We start from the raw sequence: 27,935 nt of genomic DNA, 5'->3' as shown, positions 1-27,935 counted from the left end.
CTGCCAAGCTCCCCACTGTGATGAGCATGGACTCACCCTTCGAACCTCAAAGCAAGCCTTAAATGCTTTCTTTCATAAGTTACCTTGGTTATGGTGTCTCTTCACAGCGAAAGAGTAGTAAAGAATACACCATGTGATTTAGCGTGAGTTAGTCTAGTGGCAAAGAAAACAGGAGACAAATACTGGGAAGTAGCATATATTAGGATCTGTTAAAATCAACACAGGGCAGCTTCTTAAGTTTCTATCCCTGCAAGGGGAAGGGATGGGGGGGGGGGGGGGAGGGGGGGATATGATTTCTTCAGGCTGTGAGATTTGGTCTGTTGGAGTGAGCAGTGTCTTAAAGGGATAAATCTGTGATCTAACAGAGAGAAGGGGTTGTTGGAGGCAGCCAGAGCTCAAGACTTCCACTCTGCACAGATAAAGCTGCATTCTGAGAAGCATAGAGGCCCCATAATGTTTTCTTTATTTTTATGGTGAACTTTGGCTCATGATAGATCCTGGATAGTTGAAGGGTTAATGACCTAAATGCCTCATGTGGAGTGAGAAACTTCAGACCGGAAAGTTGACGTGGTGGTGACACCTGTGAACTCTTAGGATCCAGGCAACTTCTGAGAAGAGCAACAAACCGACAGAGGTTGAGCGCTCTGAGACTGCAGGAGAACTGACTGGCAGGTGGAATCCTCTAGTCCAGCCCTCTTCAGCCAGCCTGAGTTCCCTGGGCCGTGTCTACGCAATCTCTAGTCCCTCAAAGATTCTGGTATCCTTCCTTGTTCTGATTAAAGGACTCTCTCCTTCTGGAGAGCCCAGTTTATTCTTTATTTTATTTCCATATGGGCTTGATCAATCCCAGTAGAAGAATAGTCATATAAAATCTGTGTTTTGTGTACATTAATGATATAAAATACAATGTAGATGGGATACTGGTGCTACATACATAATGGCAAAAAATTATTAAAAATATTGTGTGTGGTGAAGACAGAAACTGGATAAGAACTGAAGGGTAAAGTGAAAGTAGGAAGGAGAAGGTAAATTAATGAAGGACAAAAGAAGATGCAGGTGTCTTTTCATTCCAGAGCCCAGGCAAGAGCAAGACATGTGAGCAGGAAGGTCTGTTCAGAGGATTCAGCGAGGTCATTCTCAGCCTTTACCAGACCACCTAATTGGTCCATTCAATTGCCTGATCTCTTTAATTAAGAAACGATTCACTCTTCACAATTTAGTCCCTTTGATATTTAATTAGTGCTTCCAATCTGGAAAGGCTGAGTGCTATCAATCAAATTGGAATCGCAGTCATGTGGATTTCCATGGCAACAGCACACAGGTGGGTCCTCCCATAGATGGTCCACTCTGACTCTATAACCCTTAATCGAGCAGGACTCTTTCCAGCTAACATTTGCTAACTGCTTGCCACCATGCATCATGTCGCTCAGAAGCCATCAAGCGGGGCATCCTTGTTTTAAGGTACATGGGGAGGAGGTTATAATGTTGAGGTAGGGGATCACACAGTCTCCTTTGCCCATTTCCATGGTTCTAGAGGAACACCCCTAAAACGTAAGATAGGTTTGTATAGAAAAGCATAGCACATTTTTTTTTCATCCAAAGTGTTATGTGAAATAGAAGTCTTTGGAAATGTCACAATGGCTTGGGGAAAACTGCACAGTCCTGAGCCACTCACGTCATTGGCCAGTGACGGGCCAGTGGACGAGACAGAACAGAGCAGGAAGATTGCTGGTGATGCAGTTGCTACCACTTGGCCAGTGTGAGGCATTGTCTTAGATAGGGGTTCTATTGCTGAAGAGACAGCATGACCACCGCAGCGCTTAGAAAGGGAGATGTTTAATTAGGGCTTACAGTTCAGAGGTTTAGTCTGTTATCATCATGGTGGGAAACATGACGGCGTGCAGGCAGACATGGTGCTAGGGAGGTAGCTGAGAGTTCTACATCTGGATCAGCAGGCAGCAGGGAGAAAGAGCCACTGGGCCTGGTTTGAGCATTTGAAACCTTAAAGGCCACACCCACTCCAACAAGGCCACAAGTCCTAATCCGGTCAAATCATGCCACTCCCTAGAAGCCTATAGGGGCCGTTTTCATTCAGCCACCACAGGCATTATCCACAGGCTTGTGTGATGTTGTCAGTCACATACAAGTGCACCAAATGTGTGCAGTATAGCACATGACCCTTCCGAGTAGAGGGTCATACTCGTGGTTTATGTATTTAACACACAGCTCTCGCCTAAAGTATGTCATAGAAATCAGAATTCAGCTTCCTCCAGCTGGGTGACAGAAGCTAGAATCCCTCTCCCCAAAACCAGCCATAAAAACAAGAGAGGTCAGTTTTTCCCTTCTCTCTTTCCAGAGAGACCCTCATTGGGGGGATTTAGCTCACAGCTCTCCAGAGGCCACATGTGTGCATATGTATATGTGAGGTGTGGTGTGTGTGTGTGTGTGTGTGCGTGTGTGTGCTTGGTGTATTTACATGTTCTTATGTGTGAGTGCATGTGTTTGTAGCTTCAAGTGTGGAGGTCTGAGGTCATGTCAGGTACTTTCTTTTAATAGTATTCCGCCTAAATTTCCTATGTATGTATGTGTGTATGATGTATGCATGTGTGCATGTATGTATGTGTGTATAATGTATGTATGTATGTATGTATGTATTATGTATGCATGTATGTGCAGGAAGTAGAAAGATCTGCGGGTTAGGCCTATAGAAGAGACACAAGCTCAGCTCAGAGGTAAACTGCTCAATTCCTGGATGTTGACATCTTGAGCCCTGTAGTAACTGCTAAGGTAAGCTGCAGCCAGAATATACAAAGAACGGCTTCGATGAATTACTTAGAATAATAATTTGAATCCATTAGCCCTGAAATGAGATGAATAAATTTAACATTGTGCCAAAAGATGTACTGGGGAGAAATACGACAACAAATTACATGGTTATGAAATTATGCTATCAGATAAACAAGCTCAGTTCAGATGTTCTGCTTCAGAAAAACATACAAAACTAATAAATGCAGAACATAAGCCACAATGCTGGAGTTTCTCAGGAAGTCATCCCACGAAGAGATGTGCATCTCTACCGTGGCACCCAAAGGCTCTGTGCAGAAAGGAAGACTTCCGTCCCGTGGCTCGGATGTCTGGATGTCATAGAAAAGCCAGGCTTCTTACACACTGACTTTTACACTGCAGCTCTTTCAGGAGACAGAGAGCAAATCCCAAACTTTAATCTCTGCAACAACTGCCTTTAGTGCATTCGACCGATCGGCACCACTAATATGAATTTAAGCAAAATTAAACTGAGCCATGAAACTTAATAATACCTTGAATTTCTAGATTATTCTGCTGAAGGTAACCCCTTTTCCTCCAGCGTGCCCAAAGCCCGATATAATATTCAGGCTAAATCATAAGGTTTACCAATGGCATTCCACTTTTTCTCCCAGTAATTTTTACTAGCATTTTCTATTCACAGTAATCTTTGGTAATTACATTCCGATTTCCATATAAGGTCCTTCACGTGTTTTGCAGACATTAATTAAGCTCTGCAGTCCTCCAGCAAGGGAGAGGGCCAGCTTTACAGCCAGGAGTCCTCGGCATGCTGTGCTGGTGGTTGGAATGGCATTTGTTCCTGTCACTCAGAGTCAGCACATAGAGCTTTAACCCGTGGGCGGAGACAGTGTGCTGACTCTGCCAGAATTACAAACCACACCACGATGCTCCCACTTGCTTTAAGGAAGATGGGGTGTCCTTTCCTGTGAATTAATTGCTCTATTACAGAGGAAGCAAAGATACGTTTAAGTTTAACTCTGCATAACTGATGTGAGTTTTATTACAATAACATTTTGAAATCCATTTGAATTCAGTGTTCTGTCTAGCCTCTACATAAATATTGCTTCAGTAACAGCTTTAAGTTCTCCGTAGCTGAGGCACTTGAAAATGAGAAATTATCATAGATGGAAGGATTAGAGAAGTGCTCGCTTCTACACACATGTGGACCATATCCTACCTTTTAAATGTAAAAATGACGCTTCAGCTAGAGACCACAGGGAAGCAGAGGAATGGAGAAGACAGGGAACCAGATAGACCTGTAGATGAGCCAGGGAGATTAAAGCATATAACAAATAAACCCTTGTTCTGTGAAGTCAGCTAAAAATTGGTAAGGAATCTTTTTACGCGATCTTCGTTCACTCATTAACCTATAAATTATTCCATTTATGGGTCATCAGCATGGCTGCCTATACAGCATTCTGACAGGAGAGCTGGTATTCCCAGATCACCAGGACAGTTTGGGCAGCTGATGCTGGCAATTAATATTATGTCCAGAACTCCAGCCCTGCCCGCGAAGCTCAAGTGGGGGCACCGTGGACGATTTCTTGGTTCTCAACCCTGATTGTGCCCCTTAACCATTTGTGGAGTATTGATGCAGTTGAGCAGTAAACGTTGGTGCAAATTCTTTATAAAGCTTAGAGGAAGGGATCGCTTGAAGTCAGCTCAAAGCCATCCTGGGGAACAGGGAGGCACTGACACCTTGAAACAAAGAAATGAATAAATAAATGTCTTTGGGGATGAGGTGTTTATGGGAATGTCAAGTATCCCTGAGTAATATTCATAGCCTCATGGGGGTCAACTGTGTAGCTTCTCTGGAGTCAAGCTCAGCCTTCTTGACCAAATAATGCCTATGGGACTACTGATTCTAAGCCAGGACCTCAGTCCAAACCCAAAAGGTACTCATACCACCCAGAGGGTGCTCATACTGCCAATACCCCATCAATGACTGCCATCTTTGTCCTGTAGTAAGGAGCTGAATCCTGGCTTGAAATGTTTGTCAGAAATGATCAAGGACCAGCCTAGCCTGCTCTCAAACTCAAGGCCAAGGGTGTTCTGCAGAAGTGTTGTCCTTGGCTCCTGCCCAGCTCATTCCAGGTGTTACATTCCATGATGGTATTGCAGGCTTGGCCCTGAGAGGCCAGGCTGAGTTCAAGAAATATTGCAGAGGGGAATCAATGCAACTAGTTTCAAGAAGCAGAAGCCTGACTTTATATATATATATATATATATATATATATATATATATATATATATATGCAAGTAGTTCAGGAAATCCACTCTGCAAAAATAGCTTGCAGAAATATTATAAAACAGGCCAGCTGGGAATTTCCCCAAAGGTGGAACCTAGGTTAGCATTTAGCAAAGACATTTCATTTTTCATTCCTATCCCCTAGCTAAATCTTGTGAAGAGACAGAGTTTCCACATGGATTTAAGAGAGGAAGAGAGCCAATATTAACTGTTTGGGAAGGGGTAAGGTTGTGCTTCAGCCAGGTTTGATATCCTGATAGTTTTAGGTAGCGCCACAGAAACTACATTAAGTACATATTGAATCACAATAAAAAAAAAATACACTTCTTTTGTTTCTGTTCCTTTTGAATCCTTCTGATTATATCAAGATAAATATCTCAGTTTGTTGTAGGTCTTAGCCATCTTTCTGGAACGTGACAATATCTCATTTTAATAAAGAATGAGGAGAGCTATCACAGCAGATAGAATTTAAATATAAAGTTTAGTTTTCACTTGTATTTATTTATGTGGTGTCTTTTATTCATGGCTAATGTCCTTCAAATTGTATTAGTGATTTAAGGCTTCCTTATGAATTACATATGCTTAAGAAAATAAGAAGTGCTGGGTGGTAGCAGCACACACTTTTAATTCCTGTACTTGGGTGGCAGAGGTAGGCGGATCTCTGTGAGTTTGAGGTCAGCCTGGGCTACAGAGCAAGTTCTAGGACAGCCAAGGCTACACAGAGAAACCCTGTCTCAAAAAAAAAAAAACAAAAAAGAAGAAAAATATGATGTGATGTAAAGAGATAATACAGCAGGAAGTACACACATACAGCACACATTCTAAAGGGGAAGGAGGTACTACTTAGCTTAAAAACGTATCCAACTTTAAAAGGTGAGCGTGTTTTTTCAGAAAGACCTTGTTGCCAGCATCCTCTTAAGGAGTCTATCAGAAGAATTATGTCTAATTTTTAAAATTATTAAGTAGTGAACATTTTGTTTTGAAAGAAAAAGTGGCCTCCAATTCCTAGACTGCAAGCAATGCTCGTGCCCCAGCCTCACAATCAACAGGCATGAGAGGCATGTACATCGTGATACCTGTAAGTAATCAGTGTGTGCATTTCAGTGCTTGGATCAAACCCAGGAGCCCAGGCTTACTAGCTAAGTTCTCTGCTAATGAGTAACGCCCCAACCGCAAATAACCTGTATTTTAAATCTAAATGCCCTTTCTGCATCTCGTGATCCACTCTGCTTTCTGGGAGTGAGTGGGTTTTATTCACCATGTTTCCTTGTCACTAAATATGTTAGTGTATTTCTTAGTAGAAAATTTTCTCTTCTACAAGCGCAGTGTGACGATTCAAAGCAAGAAGTTCATCATCAATACAAATCTGTCATCTAATCTACAGTCCATGGCAGCCTCAACAATTATCTCAACAAGGTCCTTTCTAGCATCTCTTTTCCAGTCGAGGATGTAGTTGATGATCACACATTGGAGCTAATGGTGACATCACTTCAACCTGAACAAATACTCTGGGTTTCTTTACTTTGATACTTTGGAGATCTCATACAGTTGTGTTGAAAATACCCATCTACTTGAATTTGTCTGATTTCCCCCATGATTCCTCACGTGGCTGCAAATATATGAACATCAGAGATATTTCTTCGTGATATTTAGAAGTAGGACCTAGCTCTCCATTTAACTATTACACAATGCAACATAAATATTTTAAATTGCAATGGCAACTTCAGACATGTATTATTTTTTAGACAACAATTATTTATTTATTTAATTTTATTATGTATACAATATTCTGTCTGCATGTATGCCTGAAGGCCAGAAGAGGGCACTAGACCTAATTACAGATGGTTGTGAGCCACCATGTGGTTGCTGGGAATTGAACTCAGGACCTTTGGAAGAGCAGGCAATGCTCTTAACCGATGAGCCATCTCTCCAGCCCCCCAGACATGTATTATGATTCCCTTAAAATGTGAATACCAGAAATAGATCAGTAGATGTGCACATCATTGAACGTATGTGATATAAACTTCCTAGTCAGTTTCCAAAGGAGCTGTGCCATTGACCAGCAACAGCTGAGAGCCAGGTTCATACCCTACAAATTTCAGGACTGATGGTTACATTTTTCTCAACCATTTAATGATCACTTTAAAAAGTGAGGAAACTGGAGAGATGGCTTAAAGGCTAAGAGTTTTGACTGCTCTTCCAGAGGTCCTGAGTTCAATTCCCAGCAACCACTTAGTGGCTCACAACTGTCTGTAATGAGAGATCTGGTGCCCTCTTCTGGTGTGTAGGCAGAACACTGTATACATAATAAATAAATAAATCTTGAAAAATTCCACTTTGAGGGAATTTTGTCTTCTTAATATTTTTGGGTAAGAGTGAAATTTTCCCCTGTGGGTTCCAGCAGCGGCCCACTGTTTTGACTTCACACTGTTTTGATTTCTATCTGTTAATGTGGCCTACGTTCTCAGAATAAGTCTGGCCTGGTGAGAGCCTCGGGTCTGTTCCCTGATGGGTGTGTAGGAGCTTGATCCCCACCCCAGCGTTTTCCTTGTGCCTTATTCTCCAGGGACACTGTTTGCAGTCCACTGATAAAGACATTCTTTCTTGCTGCTGGGACTTCGGTACTTCAGAGGGGGAAAAGTAATTTCTTCTTTCTTCTTCCCACGTATAGCTAGGACAGGTCCCTATAACAAAGACAGATTAATACAAGAGAAGCAAACACAAGTGTGTGGACGTGGGTTCCTCATGCATGCCGGGATGTGTAATTCTCAAAGAAGTGGCCGTAGATCCGGGCTCTTGCTGCATCTCCACGGAGGACACGAGAAGAGAAAGAATAGGATGGCAGCGGGGGGGGGGGGGGGGGGGGGGGGGGGGGGAGGCGGGAAAGTGGACTTCGCTGTATCCGCTCCTCAAACGCTGCTTCTGTGTACACAAGGGCCTGAAACTGTCTTTCGTGACCAATCTTCATCCGTCCTGCCCAAAAGTTGAGGGGTGACACCTCTGCTTCTGGAACGGTGTATTCTGCTTTTTGGAGGATGAGGAGGGTGCAGGAAACTGTTCTGGTATCTGAGTCTCAGTTGCCTGTAGCTCAAAGTAACCTCAGTGTGAAACGAGATGCTTTCAAGTGGTAGGCACAAGCCTTCCAGCACAAGCGTGCCGTCTCTCCCAATTCTCCTCCTAATATCTCTTGCACCCAAACTTATGGTGCCAGCTTAGATGCCACCCACTCTTCCCATGATTCCCACCTCTCCCCCATTCAAAATACTAAGAGACACCCTCCCCACCCACCCCTGCAGCCATGACAAGGGTCAGTTTATCCCTCTCTGAACTCCTCCTCCATCGCTAGGCACAGGCTCGATAGATCTGCTGTCTTAGAAAGCACAGAACATATTAAGTCGCTAGGGAACAAATCAAGGCGTTCTCTTGTTTTTATTGCCCTCCCTTTGTTTTCTCTTGCAGGCAAAATTCCTATCAAGGCTATGAGCTCCCTCTTTATTGTCTGTGCAAGGCTACTTTTTCATCAGTAAAGAAGGTTTGGAGCCAGGAGCTAACCACTCGCTAACTGTGGAATGGAGTCAAGGGAGGAAATTGGAGTCAGAGGAATAAGAGATGGTTAGAGAGTTTACATTTTTAAATGTAAAACTCTGGAAATCTGCTGCTATACATTTGCCCATCTGCTAGAAAACACTGTAGATGAGAATGTTACTATCCAACATGAAGTTATTAAGCACACATGGCTCCTTATATTATATTAAGTTAAAAGTTCAGTTTCTGAGTCATCCTAGCCACAATTTGAGTGCCTGTTTGCCATATGTATCTAGTGACTAATACTAGAAAAAAAGCAAGAATATAGCATTTGTCCATCATTGTGGAAAGGTATCAGGTATCACTAGCTTAGAACTCAAAGTTTCACCATGTTTAACACCTTTCTGAAGAAATTTACATTTCTACTAATATTCTATAGGTGCCTGTTCCATTTGGGAATGAAATTGTAACCTCATAGCAATGGCCAGTAGATTTGACTGACCTTAACAATGTCAGCCAAATCTGCCGGCCATTCGGTTTCCAAACTCATACTTTGAACTAGCAATTTAACAATGGGAAGGGTTGCCTGAATACACAGTTGCCTTTAGTTTGTCCGGGTCCTTACGAATGCACTGTATTAGATTGTTCACACTGATTCTGATTTCCCACATCAAACTATTAGATAAAAGCAATCGCATTTTGACGTATTTTTATCATAATTAATTTAGCTGCATATAGGAATTAAAATAATACCTACAATGACAAATATCTTGCTTAAAAACCTTGCTGTACAAAGACAAACCAGACTACAATTCACAATCCCAGGGAACCTAGACAACAAAGAGGACCCTAAGAGAGACAAACATGGATCTAATCTACATGGGAAGTAGAAAAAGACAGGATTTTCTTAGTAAATTGGGAGCATAGGGACCATGAGAGAAGGTAGAAGGGGAGGGAGGGGAGCGGAGATGAAAGAGAAGGGAGGGGAGCAGAGAAAAATATATAGCTCAATAAAAACAATTTAAAAAAATAATAAAGAATTAAAAAAAAACCCTTACTGTAACTCAGTGAGAAAGTGTTTGCCTAACATTTATGGAGCCTGGGTTCAGTTACCAACGACACATATACGCCTGTGTGAGCACAGATGCAGACACACACACACATACACACACATGCAGACACACACACACACATACACACACATGTCGCTGTGCTGTGGCTCTTTTGTTTTTGTTGTTTTTCAACTTGACACAAACTAGAATCACCTGGGGAAAGGACCCTCGGTTGAGGAACTGCCTCCGTCAGAGCGTTCTGTGAGGAAGTCTGAGGTGGCATTTTCTCGACTGATGTTGAAAGGCCTGACCCACTGGGGGTAGTGCCATCCCTGTGGACTTGGGTTTGGGCTACACAAGAAAACATTGCTTCATGGTCTTTGCTTCTAATCCTGCCTTGAGCTCTTCCCCCGACTTCCCTCAAGGAAGGATTATGCTCTTGGAGTTATAAGATTAATTGATTTTGGTCAGTGTTTTATCTTGCATCAGAAAAGCAAACTGATACATGCGTGATGCATTTTGTACTTCTAATACTGGTTTGGAACATAGCTTAATGATACATTTTATGCTTAGTGTGTGCAAAGACCCTGACCTAATCCTCAGCAACACACACACGCACACTTCACCTCCCCCTTCCAGAAAGCTAGTAATTTAAGTAAAGAAGTGTTCCCGGACCCTGACACCAGGCAATAGTATCTTCACTGATGGAGTTTGGCTCTTTGAGGAAGACTGCTAAGAATTAGGAAATGCATCACTTCGCACACTTTCCCTCTGTGGAATCAGTACCTAAGCATGGCACAGGAGACAATCATGCAAAGATCTAAGGTTGGGGAGGTGAAGAGACCATCACGCTCCATCTGCCCGGGCTACGGTTATTACAGGCTAGGAGGCTAGGCCAGGAGCAGTCATGGGCTCAGCACATCCGGCCCATCATCTCATTCCTCTACCTACCTTTGACGCAGGCGTTATTCTGATTCTCTTATTATCTGTGCTGTATCCAATGAGACTGGCATTTAAGGAATTCAGACTCACATGGCTACGAACTGAGGGAAACTGGATCTGAGCTTAGAAAGTCTAGAGCCAGAGTTGAGACCCCAGAACTCTAGGGGTTTCTGACCTTTGGAAAGAGTTGTAAGTCTATTGGAATGTGACCCTGCTGGCCCTGTGTAGGCAGTCTTCCTCAGGTTTCCTTAAGAATATTTATTTACTTACAGTAGACATGTGTTCATCAGTCATAACTTGGTAAGAGTGGTGTTTGGGTTGGCGATGTGGCTCAGTGGTTTAGAATACTGGCTGCTTCTCCAGAGGATCCAAGTTCAATTCCCAGCACCCACATGGCAGCTCATAACTTTCAGGAGATCTAATGCCCTACTCTGACCTCTGTGGGCACCAATCACATATGTGATGCATACACACATGCAGAGAAAGCATACATACATATAAAACATTAAAAATAACTTTAAAAACTATATGTGTTTGCATGTATGTGTATGTATGTACACATACATTCATATACTTGCTGGGGTCACACAAGGTCTCAGACATGCTCAGTCAGTACTCTACTATTAAACTCAGTGTTGATAATTATTAATAGATTGCCAGAAGAATTTAAAAGCTATTTTTCTCAGAAATCCTTATTGCTGCTTCCCTCTGGCAGTATCTCAAACTGAAGTCAGTAAATCCCTCAGTTCCTACCTACGTATCTGGGAGCTGTTAAAACACACATGCTGGGCTCAGTAGTACAGTTCCCTCCTAAAGTATGCACTGCTCTGGTCAGTCCCCAGCACTACACAGAGAAAGAGGAATGAAGGGAGGGTAGGGGAGTTGAAAGGGAAAGAAAATGGAGAAAAATCAGAGGTCCCTGACCTCATGTAGAGTCAGGGTCACCAATCTCTGGAATCCACTATTGTCACCACCACCCTATGTCCAATGCTTGAAGCATGTCTCATCCTGTCATGCAGACTATTGCTTGACTACACAATAGTCTTTCTCTTCCCAGTCCTCTGAGTGGCACTGATTCTACAGCTTTTATGCTAAGATGCCCCAAACAACAGGAACTCAGCCTAGAGCAGTCAAAGACCCAAGCAAGGTCACTCCAGCTTCTTCCCCTGAGGTTAGCTCAGGGATACAGCTCTTGGCAAAAGATATAGAAGGAGGCTTCTCTGCTGGGACCATCTGTGAAGTAGTTTCCTTTGCTCTAAGAAGGGGAAGTCATACAGAGGGGACTTGGTTGTGTGAGGAAGTGACACCCAGAGCTCTTGGAAAGCTAATGTGGAAAGGAGGTGGAGGGGAAGGTGGAGAGGATCCTGGAGGCCTGAGCCAACCCCTCCACCAACCTGGAGTCACCTCCCTTCATCTCTCCTGAAAGAAGAGAGAGCCACCGTGCCTTCACGAAACCACCTCGAGTATTCTGAAGCTTGCAGCCTGATTGATATGCCTGGGTTTAAATGAAATAGAGCTTTGGTAGTAATTAAAGTCTTAAAATGTCAGGGTTTTGTGGCCTTCAACATTGAATTAAATCAGAAAGTGTCTATGAGAAGAGTGTGAGACAATTAGCAGGGGCTGACCCATCTGCCTGTGGCTGATAACAACAAACGCTATTCTTAGGCACGAGCTAAAACACCTGCCTCAACCGTTAGCCTGAGCCTCCAGTTTCCAAGAGAAATGACATATAGGTTTCCCAACCTTTAGAGAAAAGCAGCAGTCACCCACAGTTTTTCTGGCTCTTTTCCTCCAGCAGGGTGACACACTTCCCTCCCCTCCCTCGGGGAAAATGCCTACAAATAAGAAATAAACAGATGCCAGCTGTGGTGAAGCCAAATCCCGGCCCCAGGAAGCCGGTTGTCTTGTTCTCCTCCTGTGGGCTTTGTCTAATCAGCCACCCAGCAGGTGGGCGCTCGGTGAGCTGGGAAGCAGGGTTCTCACACAGTCACCCCTTAACCGGCTCCAACATCCTTCTCATCTAAAGTCCTGCGACTTTAAACTCAGAAATCATTTCTGAAGCAAAATAACAAAGGACGCTTAATACAAAGCCAGAGCCCCATCGTCCGCAGGAGGCACTACGTGCCACACAGGAGAGGAACTGGAAATGAACTATCTTGTGCTTTGAAGGTTTCTGCAGTTGTCCATGCACCGAATGCCCTTCTGTGGACATTACTCCGCAACACCCTCACGGGGTTGAGGGCTGCTTTACACATGCAGCATGAAAGGGGAACTTATACCTGGATGACTTCCGTCTCTCTACACGCCCTTCACAGTAATTATCTGCCTTCTTCAGGGCCAGGCGCCTAGGCTAGGGCTTACAGAACCCACTCTGGTTAGCTATCCCTGTTGCTGGCTGAAGCTGTATTTGGTGTTCAAGTAAACCTCTCAGTGAATCCTGATGGAATGAACATCCCCCACACTGGAAAGTTTGCAATTAGGACAATCACTGGGGTGTAGAAATGTATACTGAAGCTGGGAGTGATGGCTCATGTCATAATCTCAGCATTCAGGAGGCTGAGGCAGGAGGAACACTGAGTTCAAAGTCATCCTGGCCTAGAGATTGAGATCTCATTTCAAAAGAAGGAGGAAGTTGTTTGGGATGTGTGCTCTTTTGGTAGCATGCGTCCTTAGCATGCATGAAGTCCTAGGTTCAATCCCTAACACAGTGCGAATGGGCAAGGGAGTGAATGCTTCTAACCCCAGCACTGGAGGGGGAGGGGAAGGATGGAGGGAGTAGATAGGATGAACAGAAGTTCAAAGTCACCCTTGGATACAAAGCAAGTTCAATGACAGTATGGATGAGAGATTTTGTCTTTAAAAAGGTGAGTCAGGGGGTTTGGGCATGGCTAAACACTGACACCTCCACGATTGACTTAAAGATTATTTGTGGGGTTTTTGTGAATGTGTGCATGTTTGACTAGTTTTTGTTGTTGTTGTTGTTTGTTTGTATTTCAGGTTTTGATTCTCTAGTTATACATGGCTGGGAGTTAGTATTCTAGTTCTGGTACCAGGTTACAAGAGCTACTGTTTAATGACTGTTAGAGAGAACCCACCAGAGATGACCACTCTGACACAGGTTATAGTCAATTGAAAGTCTGTTCCAGCTAGCTGGGTCTTCAGTCAGGTATTCAGGACCTAAGTGTAACACCAGGTGTCCAGAGCACAGGTTTTTGAAGGCAGAAACTACATCCTGGAATCTCTCTCAGTAGCTGCAGAGGGACCCTTGCATAAGCAAGCAGCTTAATAGAAGCTAAGATGTTGTAGAATATTAGTTTAAGATGTGTTATATTCATTTATGCTGTGGAATATTTTTGTTCAATGATGCAAAGCTGTGTTGTATTCTTTTATGTTTCATTTGCTTATTTCTGTAAGCTGTGTTATTTTGCCTGTCTAAAACACCTGATTGGACTAATAAAAAATTGAATGGCCAATAGCTAGGCAGGAGAAAGGATAGTCGGGGCTGGAGGGCAGAGAAAATAAATAGGAGAAATCTAGGCTCCAGACAAGGGAGAGAAACAAGAAAAGGAGAGGGAGATGCCAGGGACAGTCACCCAACCAGCCACAGAATAAGAAGGAAAGATACATAGAATAAATGTCCAGAGTCAAAAAGTTATTAAAGAGAAACAGGATAATTTAAGTTAGAAAGCTGGCTAGGAACAAACCAAGCCAAGACCAGGCACTGTAAGTAAGAATACAGTAGTCTCTCTGCGTTTATTTGGGAGCTGGGTGATGGGCCCCCAAAGAGTGGATAACAAACAATTATACTAAGATAAGCAAATTGCTGGAGGGAGAAGATTGCAGAAGCAGGCAGTTTAACTGAAGCTGAGATAAATTAGCAGGGGCATCTTGATCTTGGGTGCCTAGAATAGATTGAATAATTTCCAACAGGGCTCTCCATCAAGGAGATCAAATTCTAGTCAAACCTGAAATGGCCTCAGAGGATACAAGGTGGAGGAAGCTCTGTACTGGCTTGCCCTGTTACATTACTGTCAAGAGCAGAACTTTCTAGGGAAGAGTCAAAAATAACAAACAAATAAAGCCAGCAGTGTGAGGTGCCAGCCTCCTCTAAAGTAGCCCCAAATGCAGTTAAAGACATCATCCCCCTAGAACCTCCAGAGGTATGAGAATTAGAGACAGATTTTTGGGTCCTGTTGAGCATTTTAATGTCAGCCATCTAAATCCAGAAAATGATGGAGAAATAGTTACTTTGCAGCAAGGAGATGACAAACCGTGTACTAGTTTTTCATTGATGCCACAACAAACTACCTCAAATTAAACAGTTGAGACCCACTCAAGCAGGGTTCAGGTCCCAAAGAGGAGCTGTGGATTTGGTGGGGGAAAGAAGAGACTGACACAATCTGAGAGTGAGTCATGATTGTTGCTGCTTTACTGAAAAAAGGTTATACCTTCTATACTCTGTAATTGCACAAAGGATAAAATGGGACCGGGAGAAAGGGGGCTTGTGGGGGGGGGGGCTTGTGATCTTGGGTGGGGCTTGTGAGCAGGGGTTGAGGAAGCTAGCTAGTATTGACCTTGGCAAGTTAATCAGCATCACAGTCACGTGTTAAGGGAGGTTCACAAGTTCCTATTTCCAGAGCTAAGGAGAATGACTCCCTTTTCCAGAGCTATGGAACTTTCTTTAAACCCTAGAGGAAATGGGGGCTTTTGTTTAAATGCCTAACCTTGGGGAAAGGACTGCTGGGACAGGACACTCCATTTTAGAATATTCCAGGATTTTATATGATTTAGTTTATCAAATAACTAAATTTTAAATTGGGCAAAGAAGAAGCTAGACAAATGTTGCTGTGAGCCTGTGTAGATCTTAGGACTTTATAAATCTTGATTATCAAATACACCTTATTTGTCAAGCATATGTTACTTATTTAAATCGTCCAGCAGTTTGGTGTTAACTTGTGTGGGAATGGGCAGCGTCATCATGCTATGTGTGTGTTTCCACGGTGGCAGGTAGAGGGTAAAAAGAGCTAAAAAGAACCCCAGCCCCGAGACCAGAGCCAAAGAAACACACTCTGCCCCTAAACAACTCAGTGTTAGGATTCAGGCATTATGTTGCCCCTGTCACCTGGCAGGATGCACTCAGGCAGTACACTGGCCAGCCCAGGGGCCTCCTGCTGCTACGTCACTATGTAGTCTGTAGGCAGGTGCAAAAGATTCCCTTAAGAGACAAGCTCCATCCATTCCTGCTTTCTCTTTCCCGCTGTTCTTCTGAAGAGGCAAGCAGATCTTTGCCTCTCTCTCTCTCTCTCTCTCTCTCTCTCTCTCTCTCTCTCTCTCATCTCTCCCTCCCTCCCTCTCTCTCATCTCTCCCTCCCTCTCTCTCTCTCTCTCTCTCTCTCTTTCTCCCTTCCCCCACTCCCTTTTTCTCAATTAAACTCCCCATGTTTCCACGGTGTGTCTGTCTCTCACCTCCCACGTGGCCCCTTGGCCCTCCAAGATCCCTCTCCTGCCAAATTATCAAACTCAGGACTTGAAATCTATCTAGTTTGTGAGTGTGAAAAACAACCAATCTGTGAACATGAAAATCAACCAATCCCTGAGCACAAAATTTAACCAATCTCTAGGCTTGTCCCAAGCTCAGGAATTGAGATCCTACCAATCCCCACCCTGAAAATGTTTACCTTAGAGAGCTCTACCCTAATAAACCTTATCTAAGCCCTTACCTGTCAAGTTTGAAGCTGCCTTTTTGTACCCTGGCAGAAGCAGCCACTCTCCTGGATTCCTACCTCCCCATAAATCTCTTAACAACTTTCTTTAGCTGGAGTGGAGCTGTAATAATTCTTGCCAGAGCAGAGATGGACCAGGGCAGAACCATAACACTTTAGCCTGCTTGTTAGGTTCTAGGTCAATCAATGATAGATCTTATCTCACAAACAAATAAGTAAGTATGTAATAAAATCTCAACTGTATCGGCAAAGTCTTTACACTCATTCAAGATAGCATCTGCATGGATCCCATCAGCTAAGATCTAAGCATCTGCAGGGATTGTTATTCCCCTCTCACAGACCAGGACATTGGGAGACCATCCATGAGGCCAGACTCCATAAATATCACACTGTCATTTTCCTGTGTTTGTTTAACTGAAGAACTAATAGGTTGCTGGGTTGCTGACATTTGTCTTGCTTACCACCTGTCCTTCCTCAGATACTTCCACTCTGAGTGGTGCACAGTCTAAAGGAAGCCCCTTTACTTCAGTGTTGTATACTTTGACTCCACATTACAACATAGGGCTCTATGTCAGTTGTTGGAAAGTTTGTGATCCCCAATCCAAAGGGAAGGGGGCTTAACTGCTGTGTCAGCCCCTTTACAGATTTCCCAGAGTGCAACACTGCTAACTCCTGCTCTCCTCCTCCGTCCACTCTGTCATATTTATACAAAGGAGTCCCTTTTCTAGGAAGCCTCAGTTTCTCTGTAAGGTATGGTGTGGTGGTCAAGGACTCAAGCTCTGTAGAAATACCTGGTACTGAACAGTCCTGGTGTCTTCTCTAGGCCCCATTTCCACCTTGCTTCTCCTATTCTTTGTCCAAGGAGACTCACAGTTTTCGATTGTCAGCCAGGGTTTTTTTTCCATTGCCTTTGGGTTGTGTGAATGGGATATATTTGTAGGGAATCAGATAATAAGACAAATCGCTCAAACAATTTGTTCTGTCATTCTCGAGTTCCTCAGGCAGCAGTTTGGCAGTACCTTCTCTCCTCTACCTAAAACTCCAGCCTCTGTAGCATATGGCTCCTCCGGTGACCGATTACAGGTCTCTCCCAGATTCAGTGAGTGTTCCTCCCTTTGTTCCTGAGGTCTTTAGGGGATATGGCTCCCACTGTTTCTAGCCCTGTGCACGGTCCTGCCCCTTGCTGCTGCTGCTAATCTTGCCCACATCTTAATAAAGAAACAGCTCCTTCATTAAGCTCACACAGCTGCTGTGTTTCAGTGAAGCCAAGCGCTGCTTGCCAGGGTCCTATCTGACAAACGTGAGCGTGCCAGCACCTTTTGATCACGGATGAGTGAGTCAACTTCTTTAGGCCTCAGTATTCCCGTAAGTGCAATAGAGGAAAGCGACTATCACCTCAGAGCGCGGTCAGGGGGACTAAGGAATTTAATCAGTGCACAATTTAATGGCCGTATGCAATAAACCCTTAAAGGGGACCCTCCCCTTAAAATAAAAGAAATGAAGTCTCTGAAAACAGATAGCTCCATCTAGGCAAAACGTTCCACAAGTCACTTCCTAAAATGTACTTTCTGTTCCAAGGAAAGGGGGTTATTTTGAGGTACTTATTAAATGAAGGTTTTCGGATGTACCCTCAACTAACTGTTAGTGACCGCAGATGAAGTTATCCACACAGTCCTGCTCTCGTGAGAGGCGTTCACATTCAAACGTCTTTCTTCCACACTTCAGTATCTCTGCCATTTTCTAATATGATACAGACACAGCTTTCTAGTTTCCTAGATATAGAATAATTTCAATAACACAAGCAGAGAACTTTCCACCACAGAAGCGGCAATATTTTTTGAAATAAAAGTCTATCTATCTATAAAATCTACACAGACATTTTAATTGCTTCTTATTACACAAAGTTTACACAGTGATTTGCTTGGAGGGAAAAGAATTTCATGGCAAAATTTTAAAGAAGACATTCACTCTTTAGTAGGAAATGCATAGAGAGTCCAGAAAAAGATGAAATCACCAAGTAAGTACTGTGGGAACTTCTTCCATAGTTTGGCCCATGAAGATCTGCATTAAGAAGGGGGAGACGACGAGCGAGCGGGAATCGGGACTTCCAAAGTCACCTTGTCAGACACAGATGAGAAATCTATTTTAATAGCTGGCAGTATTGCCACTGCCTTGATGCCTTTTAGAGAGAAGCTCAGGCCCTGAGGGTGTCATCTGCAATAAGACTGGACTGCCCTCAGAGAGAAGTGACAGAAATGCAGGATGAGGTGGAGAAGGAGGAACGGTACAGGTGACGAATACAAAGGGAACGGAAGCCATGACACGGGACGAGAGCCTGACACACACACACACACACACAGATACACTTATACGGTGATTATACATTGTCCATTTGCTATGATCTAACCACTCTGCTTCCCTTGAACATCAATAAACCCCACTACACACCCCAATTCCTTATCTGTATTTTTTTTTTTTTTTAAAAAAAAGACGAGAACAGTCACCCTCTGGGGCAGGGCTCAGTGAAGCAGAGCAGAGAACAGGAGGACTGAACTGCGCTGGTTCTTTTTCGATGTCTCTTTTAGAGACACCACAGTAGCAGGGGAAGCAGGTATTCTGGGTATGTCTCCCAGGGTGTTTCTGGAAGAGGTTAACATTTGGAGGAGTGGACTGAGTCAGGAAGGTCCCCACTGCTGGCCCCATGGGAGCAGGCATCGTCCTGCGGTTGAGATACAATAGACAGGCCCCCATCTGTGCTCTCGGATCATTGTCCTCGGATGGTGTTGCATCATGACCTGTTTCTACGGCTATCAGACTTGACCCAAGCTACTCTTAAGGATGCCCCAAGTACTACAGCTTGCATGTGGTACAGGAGGGAACTTCTCAACCTCTACAATTGTGATTCAGTTTCCTCTCATTTGTCTGTCCATCCATCCAAGTGGTTCTGTTTCTCTAGGAAACCCTGACTGTTACAGAGGGTCAGAACCAGGAGGACAGTAGAAGCAGGAACTCTGAATGCATTTGTCCACAGGAACATGAGGGCTAAGAATTCTCTGAAAGCATAAAGCCTTGTGCTTAACACAGGACAGAGGACAGAGATGGATTCCAACTGTAATCTGAAAGGGCAGGATGACCTCAGTTCATATGTGAATTACAATACATCAGGGAATGAACAAAAAATAGAGATGTGCATTAGAGCTGCTACTGTCGATCTGATGGGCTAGCTTTGTTCTTGCTGGCTTTTTCCTGACCTCCTATTTTGATGATTCTTTCTGGAGCTATGTTAGAAAGAGAATATTCAGTATCAAATCTATTAAAAGGTTACTCTTTTTTTCCTTGATAGAGGAGAAGCTTTGTTGGACATGGTCCCAGGGGCTGGGAAAATGCAGGCAGTGGCATTAGGTGAACTCACATGGTTACTTTTTCATTTTAGACATTTATTGTTGGGACTTTATGGACTTCCACACCTAAGCTGACACATTAAATGCCACATTGTGATATGATGTGAGAGTCAAAGTTACAGTTTAAGTTTTAATTTCTATGCCTTAGCGATCCATGAAGCAAAAAGGCCTCTGATCTGCAAACCCCTTGCCCGAGGACAGACATTCCTGAAATGCTGGAGGATATTGTTTATGGGAGATAACAAGCCACATGTTTTTCATCCCACTAAACGAGTTTGTTTGACTATTTGCACCTGAGGGATGTGCTTGGTTACAGGTGGGCAGGAGGTTCCTAGGCAGGAAATATGTCTGGATGTTATGCTTGCCCTGATTAAGGTATGTCAGGATGCATGCTTGCCCCTGATTGGACCTGATGGGAACTACTTAAGCTCTAAACATTGATTCAGGCCATCTTCTGGAAACCTGAAGATGGACCTTTCCAGAGCCCTCCATCTGACCAGTATTTACTTAAAGCTTGCTTCGAATTTGGTAGTGGTCTTGTTCTCAGTTGCTGGGATTAAGAATGACCTACAAAATTCTGCTTTTGTTAAGATAGAAGGCAAATGTTCACCATGTACACATACCATGTATATCAATTTCTGCCCACCAGACCCATACACACAAGCACATACCCCATACATATTGTGTATTCTTTGCTGTGAGAAGTAACACATTTTATAGCAATCTCTAATTCTATGTAGATTGTATAGATCAGTTCTGAGACTGCAAGCCTCTTTGAGGAACTTATTGAGAGACTTGAGATGTTTGCCCAATGCTTGTAGTTTCGTACATCCTCTAGGTTCAGAAAAGTCATGTACAGCGTTGATGTTCTTTGCACTTACCAATCAAAGGCCATAATCTTTTAGATCTCCTCCACCAGACATGTTGCTATTAGAAGAGATTCCTGAGCAATTAAGAACACTTGAAGAGAACCTGGTTTGGTTCAGAGCACCCACATGATAGCTGGCAACCATTTGTAACCCCAGTTCCAGGGGATCCAATGCCCCCTCCTGGCCTCCAATAGCACTAGACACACTAATGGTACACATAAATGCACGTAGGCAAAACAACCATACACATAAAGCAAAAATAAATAAATTGAAAAAAAGAAAGAAGAGTTCATGTTACAAGACCTTCCACAATCACACTAATATTTTTTAAGCATGCAAATAATTAAATACAAATTAATTTATTTAACTGACAGGAATTTAGATTTCTCCAACATAACAAAATTATTTAATGACTGAAGTAATTTTGACTGTCATTCATCATGTCCTTATGGCTTTTGTTATTCTTTAAAAAAGCAGGTGACTCGATCCAGGCAGCAGCAGGTGGGAGACTACAGCAGATGTTAGACAGACAGATACGCCATGCAGAAAGAGTTTGGGTATAGAGTTTATTTAGTGGGTTATGGAAGGGAAGGGAGAGAGGGAGAGAGAGACAGAGAGATGGGGGTGGAAGGTAGGGGGAGCATGGTGGAGGGGGAAAAGAAGAGAGTGGTGGGGAGGAGAGGCAGCAGTCACATCTTCCAAAGAGGGACAGGAAAAGAAAAAGCTCAGGCTGGAAAAGGTGGAAGATCCTTGTCTTGGCAAAAGGGGGGGGGGAGTGGGTAGGGCTTGTCTCTTAAAGGGACGGGGTACCTAATTGGCAGGATAAGCCAGCAGCAGATCATAACAGCTTTATTATATAAAAAGCAAGTCATTCATGTATCAGTCACCATCTTTCCCATAACCTTTCATCTTAGGGATCCTAAAGTAAATGAAGAAATAAAACAGGGATATATATGGAGCAAACTTCATGTGACAGCCAATTTTAGTGTCAATTTGTCTGAGCTCCAATACTATTCTTGATATTTCTGTAAAGGTGCATTTTCTAGGAGACTTGAATTAGTGAACTTTGAGTAGCTTGTGTATTATACACAATGGGGCAGAACTTAATTTAATCAGTTGAAGATTTTAGAAAAATAGACTCTACATCTTCCCTGAACCCCATAGCCTATGAAACCACACTGCAGCATTCACCCCACTCTGCCTCTAGAACTGTGACAATCCATACATGCAGTAAACATCCATGTATACACTTCCTCTTCGTTATGTTTCTCTAGACTAATGCATCACTGCAACTATTTTTTAGATTCTGAGAATAACAGTTATCTTTGCTTGAGTTTCTATTGCTGTGAAGAAACACCATGATCACGACAACTCTTAAAAAAACATTTCACTGGGGCTGGCTTACAGTTTAGAGGGTTAGTCTGTTGTCATCATGGTGGGAAACATTGCCGCACGCAGGCAGACAAGGTGCTGGAGAGTAGCTGAGAGTTCTACTTCCTGTCACCCAGGCACCAGGCAGAGAGGAGAGAGTAGGTGGGTCTTGAGCTTCTGTAATCTCAAAGAACACTCCCAGTGACACAATTCCTCCAACAAGGTCACACTTTCTAATAGTGCCACACCCTGGTGATGAAGCTTTCAAATCTGTGAGCCTGTGGAGGCCATCCCTATTCAAACCACCACAACAGCCCAAACCAAAACTCATGGGGAAGAAGCTGGGGATGTGGCACAGTGATAGGTCATATGCTTGATGTGTACAAGATGCCTAGATTTAGGGGTAGAAGAGGACTTTTCACCAGTAATTCCTGTTCATTGTTATGTATCTTTCCGGAGTATCCTCATGTATGTCTGTGTACCGTGTATACAACAGATGCTATAGAGGCCAGAAGAGGGCATCAGATTCCCCTAAATTAGGATTACAGACAGTTGTGAACCTCCATGTGGGGCCTCTGGAAGAGCAACAAGAGCTCTTAACTGCTGAGCAATCTCTCCAACCCTCTGGGGGCTGGTTTTTAAAGTACTTGAAGTAATTCCAATTTCAGCTCAGTCTATGGAAGCAAAGGTCAAGCCTTTATCATGTTCAATGGAGAGTTCTCACACAACCAATAATTTTTGAAGGATGAGGATGACTTAATTGGGAGAGTGTTTACCTTGTATGCAGGAAGCCTGTGCTGGAACTTCAGCACTGAATACATTGGGCATGATGCAGCCTGGCTGTATTCTTAGCACTTGGAGGGTGGGAAGGTTGAGAGATCAATTCCAGGTCATCCTTGTTATAGCTACATAATAAATTCAAGACCAGCTTGGAATCCACAGGACCTTTTCTAAAAAATAAAATGAGATACCCTATTTATGGAAAACTCCCAATTACTACCTTTCTACTGAACTCCCATTATCCTTTTTTTATTGATTTTATTGAGCTCTACATTCTTCTCTACTCCCTTCCCTTCCTCTCCCCTCCCCTTCTACCCTCTCCCATGGTCCCCAAGATCCAAATTTGCTCAGGAGATCTCATCTTTTTCTACTTCCCATGAAGATTAGATTCATGTATTTTTGACTGAGGTTTCTGTCCCACCCGGTCCTGACACTGTTAGTCCCAAAGAAAACACACAGAGATCTACATTAATCATAAACTGGTTGGCATATTAGCTCAGGTTTCTTATTAACTCTTAAAACTTATATTAGCCCATAATTCTTGTCTGTGTTAGCCACGTGGCTTGGCAACTTTATTGGTGAGGCATTCCCATCATGCTTCCTCTGTCTCTGGGTGACAACTACAAACTGACTCTTTCCTCTTCCCAGAATTCATCTGTTCTCATCACCCTGCCTCTACTTCTTGCCTGGTCGCACCGCCTATTCTTCCTGCCTGGCTACTGGCCAATCGGTGTTTTATTAAAAATACAAGTGACAAAGTATAGACCATTGTCCCACATCACCTCCCCCTGCCCTTGTTTTGAAAAACAAGAACTCTGAATCGAATCTCCTTTGATTAGCTTTTTTCCTGACTATTATCCATAACAACTTGTAACCAACATTCTAAACAAAGGCAAACATCCTTAATCCATTTGGGGGGGGGGATGTAAGCATACGTCCTGCTGATTGGGGACACTGATAATCATACAGGGACCTAAAGAAAATTTTGAATTATGCTCAAGTCCTGAATGGAATATTCTGTGAGGCTTGATTTTAGTCAGAGGGTGACTTGTGCTAAGATTCCACTCAAAGCAGATGCCCTCCTTTGGACGCAGCATGATAAGATGAGGTGGTTTTATGGAATTTCACACGGTGCTTACAGTGTCACTTGTGGGGAGACTTACTGTGAACGACTGGGGGAAGTGCTAGGAGTGGGAGGACTCTGAGGGTAAGTGTTGGAGGTTAGAGAAAGTATGAGAGCAGAGCACAGGCGGACAGAGTCAGAGAAGAGAAGGCCCCAGGACCAGACGGAAGGCCTTAGGGTCAGGGCAAAGAAAGGATTTTGATCTGGACCAGATGGAAAGAAAATAACATTTTGAGTAGAAGCTCATTATATAAATTATCTTGAGTTTCCATTCTGAAGGGGTGTGTGTGTGTGTGTGTGTGTGTGTGTGTGCGCGCGCGCGTGCGCGCGCCTGTGTTTAATCTGTTTCTTTCCTGTCTTGTTTTATTGTATTTGGGTGATTCTGGGAATCAAACTCAAGGCCTCATGCATGCTAGGTGTGGTGGTTTGAAGGAAAATGAACCCCAGGAGGAGTGGCACTAGGAAATGTGGCCTTGTTGGAGGAAGTGTGTCACTGTGGGGGTGGGGTGGGCTTTGAGTTCTCCTGTGTTCAAACTGCTCCCAGTCTCCCACTGTCACTTCTGCTCCTGTTTCTCTCTCTCTCTCTTCTCTCTCTCTGTCTCTCTCTCTCTCTCTCTGTCTCTGTCTCTGTCTCTCTCTCTCTCTCTCTCTTTCTCTCTCTCTCTCTGTTGTTGTTGTTGTTGTTTTGAGACAAGGTTTCTCTGCGTAACAGTCCTAGCTGTCCTGGAACTAGCTCTTATAGACCAGGATGACCTCAAACTCACAGAGATCCACCTGCCTCTGCCCCCCAAGTGCTGGGATTAAAGGTGTGCGCCACCTCCACCCAGCTCCCTGTTGCCTTCTGATCAAGATGTAGCCAGCACCATGTCTGCCTGCACACCACCATGCTCCCCACCTTGATGATAATGGACTGAACCTCTGAAACTGTAAGTTGTCACCTCCGTTAAATGTTTTCTTTATAAGGGTTTCTGTGGTCATGGCATCCATTCACAGCAACAGACGCCCTAAGACAGTAGGTAAGCCCCCTATCCAAGTCTCTTATTTGGATGAAATAAAAGCAATGAGCTATGGCCAGGCATAATAAGGCAAGCCCTTTGAGGCAGAGGCAGACAGATCTCTGTGAGTTTGAGACCACCCTGACCTAGAGAGTAAGTTCCAGGCCTGTGAAACCTGTCTCAAAAACAAAACAACAACAACAACAACAAAACAAAAACAAGCAAACAAAGAAAGAAAGAAACAAAAAACCATCAAAACAATCTGCTAAGTGTGGGTAAAGGAAGAGGTGTTCTGTACTCTGGGCCTTTGTTTATTACGGTTGGATTTACGGAATTTAGAGAAGAAACATTTCTACCTCATCCTCATTCGCCAGAGAATTTGCCTCTAAGGACATATTTTCACTGGCTTTTGAAAGAGATTGAGCAAGGACACCAGCTGGATTTCTCATTACTCAGCCAGACAGCCCACTGCCCCAAGTCTCAGGATCTGTCAGCTTCTATTACCAAGAGGATCCAACTTAGGACCTCTCCGGACTTGCCCTCTCTAGACCCAGAGCGGGACCACAGAGCCAGTCTGCGTCCCAGGTGTTGTGCCTGGCTTCCTCCTCCAATCTCCTTCCCAGAGGAATATCAAACCCTCCAAGGGGTCTGGAACACTTGCCCTTAAGATATTATTCTGTACTGAGCTTACATCCATTCCTTCTGAAAACTCACAAGGCAAATAAGACAGGCAGCTGCTGAGCATCCACACAGGAGGTCCATCCTTTGTAGGATGCACACACAAAAGCAGAAGCAATTCTCTCCCTTCTAGAATGACTGAAGGTAGATTTCCTAAAGTTCTTATAGCCACTGGTATAATTTGGAAGCTTCCTTTCAGTGGTGCCCTAATTGATGGCTAAGATATTAATTAAGAACTAATGTGTGATTCATCAGAGGGGGTTTTGATACTTAAGGCCAATATTTTTGTTTGTTTGTTTTTTTAGAGGATTTTTGTTTGTTTTTCCTTCCCTTTTGAATTTCTGCATTATTATCAGGACTTTTCTTTAGCAGTGCTGGTCCACAAGAGCGGGCAAACAGAGAAGAGGAGCTGCTAATACTCAGCACCTGTATCTGTCAAATGCCGTCCAAGGTTATTTGAATTTCGGAACGTTGTGGGATAGGTCTGTGAGCCTTCATTTTGCAAATGCAGAAACTAGTATAATAAAGTAGCTGGGCACTGCTTGGCACCACGGAGGGCTGCTAATTAATTATAGTGCTTCAGAAAATGTTAAAAGTAAAACACGGCCGAATTTGACTGCAGCATACTCTCAGCCTCCCGGCGCAGAAAGTCTGCCCACTGTGTCTTGGCCTGGCATCCTGGCTCTGAGAGTGTCTCTCACTACCCGCCCAGCTTAATCAAGGTCATTGAAAGCTATTCCTGTCCTGCCAGGTGTACGCAGCTGCTCAGATTGGTGTTATCAGCAAATTCATGGAGCCCACTCTCCCTTCCATCATCCTCTGAAGAACCCTGGTCCATAGCCAACCCTTCTGCATGGACAGACACTACTTGATAAATGTCCTCAGGATGACAAGAAGTCACTGATAGCTGCTCTTTGATTGCCACCCTTCAGCCACTTGACAGCGTCGTGATCCAGGCTGTGCATTCCCAGCCCACTGAGAAGAAATGTCATGAAAAATGCTGTCAGACGTGTCCTGAAGTCAGGGTATATTGTGCTTATTGCTTGTCCTTCATCGGGGCAGCAAGGATGGGGGTCAACTTACTTGGCCGTTTCCTCCTCAGGCGTCCTGGCGGCCACTCCACCACTCGCAGGCCTTATTCTATTAATTTACTCACCAGTGGATCATTTGTGTCTTAACATAATTTCAGATTTTTAAATTTTGACCATCAAGTATCTCTAATGCCATATTCTCAAAATCTTCAGACACTTTGGGGTTGCCCCCCACCCCGACCCCACACCTTTTCCTTATAAGGTTCTATTCTGAGTCTGTAAGGTATAGAAATATGCCCTTAGCAGTCAAGGGCTAGTGAAAAGATTCTCTTTGCCTATTTTCAAGTGCCACATTTAATCTCACTTGAAAGATATTACTGCTGACTACCAGATAAAAATGCTCCGACTCTAGGATCTGCACCCCAAAGCTCCTTTGTCCCCAGAATGGAAGCTTTGCATGGTGGGAGGACTCTGGGCAAATGGGTGTCCGTGCACAGGGAAGATGCAGACAAGAAGGTGGGAGGACTCTGAGCGAATGGGTGTCCGTGCACAGGGAAGAAGCAGACAAGAAGGTGGGAGGACTCTAGGTGAATGGGTGTCCATGGACGGGGAAGATGTGGACAAGAAGCCCTTCCTCAAGGACGAGTTCTTTTTATATTCTTCTCTCATATATTAATTACATCTTGACTATAGTTTCCCCCCTCCCCAGTCCCACTCTTCCCTCTACTTCCCCTCTCCCCAAACCCAACCCTCACTCCCTCCTTCATTCAGAAAAGAGCAGACCTCCTAGGGATATTACCAAACACTGGGAGGAGACTTCTTTCCAATAATGTCTGACTTCCCAAACTTTAATAAATTCATAAAAGAGTTTGTTTTATCCAGACCCAGGCTGCTGCCAAGGACTATGCCTGAGCCCGTGGTTCTGCTGCAGCCAGTGTCTGTATTGTCGTCACTAGGGCCCACAGAGGTCCAAGATCTGGGCCACACCCTGTGGCCTTATTGGAGTCTGGGGGCCTTGCTGCAGCTGGGGCTATACAGATCTGGGTGACCTGAGCTACCACCCAGGGCCATGGAGTCATCGGTCCCAGCTGTTGCTGAGAGCCATGTCTGGGTCAATGGCCCTATCAATCAACCCAAGGTCTGGGTTGATGTCCATGGTGCCTGTTGTCACTGTGGAGGCTGAGAGTCAGGTCAGTCACCTAAGTCCATGTTGGTGTCCAAGGGCCATGCTGCAGCCAGGGTCATACAGACCTAATGCCATGGGGATATCAGGGCCAGAGCTGCAGCTGAGGGTCATGTCTGGGTTTGTGGTCCTGCTGCAGCCAGGGTCTGTGTTGATGTCCAAGGCTCCTGTTACCATGGAAGGCCCCGGGG

The sequence above is a fragment of the Arvicola amphibius genome, chromosome 7 (assembly GCF_903992535.2).
Source record: "Arvicola amphibius chromosome 7, mArvAmp1.2, whole genome shotgun sequence".
Classification (NCBI taxonomy): Eukaryota; Metazoa; Chordata; class Mammalia; order Rodentia; family Cricetidae; genus Arvicola; species Arvicola amphibius.
The sequence above is the reverse complement of the archived record's forward strand: the minus strand, read 5'-3'. Positions refer to the sequence as shown.